The following is a 4,322-nucleotide window of genomic DNA, read 5'->3' as shown; positions in this document are numbered from 1 at the left end:
TAGTAGTAGTAGTAGTAGTAGTAGTAGTAGTAGTAGTAGTAGTAGTAGTAGTAGTAGTAGTAGTAGTAGTAGTAGTAGCATTAGTAGTAGTAGTTCAAATTCTGAATGGTAAAAAAAAAAATACAACAAAAAGATACATGGTACAGGTACGATTGTTAAAAAAATAAAACAGGGGCAATGATTTTGTTTTTTTGGCATAAAACAGTTGAACAGCTTGTTGACAATCAAAGTGACCTTTCTCTGTGTTACGAGTTACGACCGTCACTTCACCTTCACCTATCCAGTAGACTGGATATCCGTCGGGGCGATTTTGAAGATTGATTTGGCCACCAGCTGCCTCAACCCCTTCTGATCTTTAGCTTTCCTGAGCGTGTCTTTGAGTTCCAGGTATGTCCATTCCTTGATGCTGTCCTCCCAACTCTTCTTCTTCGGTCTGCCTCTGCTCCTTTTTCCCTGGACGCTACCTTGCAGGATCATCTTGGCAAGGCCAGATGAACGGGTGATGTGTCCATACCATTGCAGTTTGCGTCTCCTGACCAAGGTGAAAAAGTCAGCTTATGGTCCGATTTCATTTTTGATTCGTTGCTAGACTCATCATTTGTGGTGTGATCTTAGTATGAGATATCAAGGATTTTTCAGAAGCATCTCATCTCCACGGCTTTGATCCTTCTTTCAAGGTTTGCATTCAAGGTCCAGGTTTCACACGCCTACAAAAATATTAAAATGACTAGGGAAGGCATTAGTCTGATCTTTGATCTGATAGTAATATCTCTGTCGTTCCAGGTGACTTTCAACTTGATCATTCCTGCTGAAGTTTACGCTGTTCTGGAGATTATTTCTTGGTTTAATCCTTCGTCTGTCACTATTGCACCCAGGTATTTGAAGCTGCGTACGGTCTCAAGCCTCTGCTGTTACACATCAGTTTGATCTTCTCAGAGCTGATTTCCTTACTGTTGGCTGTGGGGGCCTTTTCAAGACTGTCTACAAAGCTGACTAGTTCTTGCTCTTGTACCGCAAGGCCTTCTATGTCGTCTGCAAAACGTTAGTTATTAATCGTTCTACCCCCAAAACTGACTGTTCCTTCGTGATCTTCACGTGCATTTGTCATTGTCCTCTCCAAGAAAATGTTGAAAAGAGTGGGTGAGAGCAGACAACCCTGGCGTTCTCCCAATGTTGTTTGGAACCATTCCCCAATGTTGTTGGAAAAGACTGCGGTCGTAGCTTCGTTGTAGAACTTTTCTATGTCTTTAATCAGGTTGGCGTTGATGTTGCATAAGTTCATGGTTGCCCACAAAGCTTCCTGCCATACTCAGTCAAAAAGCTTTTTTGAAGTCCACAAATACGTGGCGAAGCTCCTGTTGGTGTTGGAGGTTGTTCCATGATGATTCTCAGGTTGAATATTTGTTCAGTTGCGCTGCGACCTGACCCGAAGCCAGCCTGTTCTCCTGCTATAAGAGTTACGACCATCAAGACTGTGCTCTGGCTAGATTGTGATCCACCATGAGCACATTTGTTTCTCTATTTGGAGCCAAAATGAAGAGCAAAGAGGAAAAGGTTGTAAATGCTCTCGTTTACTTTTTTAAGCACGACAGACTTCTTTCAGATGGACTGGATGAGATTTGGTTTTGCCAGGAATATGACACTATTGAGGCTATAACACGTAGTTTGTAGAAAAATCGCTACCTCAGAATTTTAAAATTCTATCTGACTCTTTGGGTCGTTTTGAGTTACTCAGACCATGAGGTCACAAATCGAAAAATTTTCTATCTTCTCTATCAAAATCGCATTATTATTTGGAGCCATTATCAAGGTATTCAAAGAATTGCATTAAAAAAAGCTTGACTTGTTGTGAAACTCAATATCTTTGACGTCAAATTTCTCAAAACCAGATAGTGTACAGAGAGTAATTCTGAGGTAGCGAAATATAACGCTCAAACGGCAGGCAAGACGGGCAGTTGGGGGAAATTACGTCATTATCGTGAGCGAGTAGATCGCGTAATACTGAGGTGTGTGCATGTGTGTGTCTATGTTCCTGACTGTGTGTGTGTGTGTGTGTGTGTGTGTGTGTGTGTGTGTGTGTGTGTGTGTGTGTGTGTGTGTGTGTGTGTGTGTATGCGTGAACCAGGCTGGTGAGATAGGTAAATAGATTGATAGTTTTATAGATGGATAGATAAATAGATAGATAGGAATGAAGGGAAGGAGGGAGGGAGGGAGAGAGGGAGAAAAAGATGGAGAGACAGAGCCAGGGACAGAGACAAAGGAAATAAGACATTCTTTAGAGGATTTGGGGAACTCTGCTCGTCTTACATGATGGCCTATGTCCAATTGATGAGAATACGGAATTTCGCGAGCGTCTAACGTTACAGACTCTCTCTCTCTCTCTCTCTCTCTCTCTCTCTCTCTCTCTCTCTCTCTCTCCCTCTCTCTCTCTTTCTTTCTTTCTTTCTCTGTTTTTCTGTCCATTCCCCTTCTCCCCATCTCCATACCCACACTCTTCCATCCATCTCACTCCTCCCAAACTCTACTTATGTACGTTTCAAACTTCTCAAGGAGGCACCAGCCTACCTACAGCAAAGCCGACCAATCAGACAAGCCAAGATTAACTCAAATAATATCCGTTTTCTGAGCCTTGGTATACGCGCTCTTTGAGAGGCCATATAATGTACTATTCTTCTGATACTGAAACCACTGGAAGACAGAATCTTACCGGATCTTCTGCTTAAAAGCTTACCAACGTTTCTTTAATATTATGAGTACAAAAGTCAAGGTATTTCGTGATCTTTTTCTCGTCCGCTTATCTCAAAGCTGTGAGGATCCGGTGTTTGTTTATTAGTGTGAGTTTGCATGTATGTGAAATTCTTTCTGTAGCTCAGGGTTGAGAGGATCCTAATCAGGGCCTTGATCAATGAAGAAGAGGGAAAGTCGTAAAGAACACAGCGCAGTCTGTGCACACAGGGAACGGTGAAGTTGTGGATTGAAACGGGGAAGTTGTGGATTGACATGGGGAAGGAGAGGGTGGGAGAGGAATGGGAGGGGGTGAAAATGAGAGGGAAATGGGAGAATGTCAGGGAAAAGTCTGAAAAGAGAAGTTAGACGGAAAGCGGAAGGGGGGGGGGTGTGATAAAGGAAAGGGGCGGGTGGAGGTGGCTGAAAGGTGAAAGGAAAGTGAGATGAAGGGATTGAGTGAGAGGGGAAACAAGGAATCCAGAAGAGGGAGAGGGAGGAATGAGGAGGAAGTAGGGAAGAGAGATGGGGGAAGATGAGAAATTGCAGAACGACACGAGAAGTGGAGAGACGGAGAGAATGATGGAGGACATCAGAAGGAAGAGGAGTAACGAGAAGCAGGAAAACAAATAATGTGCTGACGGAAGACAATGGAAATGAGTATGGGATGTAGTTAAGGGGATGGAGAGAGAGAGAAAGAGAGATATATAGAGAGAGAGACTGGGAGAGAGAGAACGAGAAAAGAGAGAGAGAGAGGGAGAAAGAGGGCCGGGGAGAGACAAAGAGAGAGATAGACAAAGGCAGACCGACAGAGAGAGAGGGGGGAGAGAGAGACAGACAGACAGACAGAGAGAGAGACAGACAGACAGACAGACAGACAGACAGACAGACAGACAGACAGACAGACAGATATCTGAAAGGAAAGACGTTGTACAGTCAGACATGCTCTAACGGCCATCTGTCCAAAACAGTTATCTGTACTCACAACCACTTCCCACTTCCGCCTTTGTGCTAGCCTATATATTATAATGACACCGTCCAAGTTGCTCACCGCTTTTTTTTCCTCAACAATTAGTAACCGCCTTCTTGGACAATTTCGACAGTACTTGGCGGTCTACTCCCACCATGTCCACAGCCCAGACAAAGCGACATCAACACGCAAACTGCTGTAGGCATCATCGATATTGATAGACAGCCGAAGAAGAGAAGGAGAGGTATACGTCTCTGTGTTTGTGAATGAGCGGATGAGAGAAGGTTCATGACATTAAATGGATACTCCTGGGAACACAGAATGAAAAGACGATATTGTACTCACATAATTGGAAGTTCTCTAAATAATAGGAAGCTTCAGACGAACGACAGAGACAGAAAGAGAGAGAGAGCAAGACAGACAGTTCTGTTGAAAGAAACAGAGAGAAAATGAGAAACAAAAATGAGTGAGAAACAGACCGTTAAAAACTAGAGGTAGAGCATAGAGAGAATGTGTATGAGAGAAAGAGAAAAAAAGACGAAGGTTAGAGATACAAAAAACCAGAGTGAGTATTGCAGGAAATTTTTAAAGAGAGAGAGAGAGAGAGAGAGAGAGAGAGAGAGAGAGA

Source organism: Aplysia californica, unplaced genomic scaffold (genome assembly GCF_000002075.1).
Source record: "Aplysia californica isolate F4 #8 unplaced genomic scaffold, AplCal3.0 scaffold00100, whole genome shotgun sequence".
NCBI classification, from domain to species: domain Eukaryota; kingdom Metazoa; phylum Mollusca; class Gastropoda; order Aplysiida; family Aplysiidae; genus Aplysia; species Aplysia californica.
The sequence above is the reverse complement of the archived record's forward strand: the minus strand, read 5'-3'. Positions refer to the sequence as shown.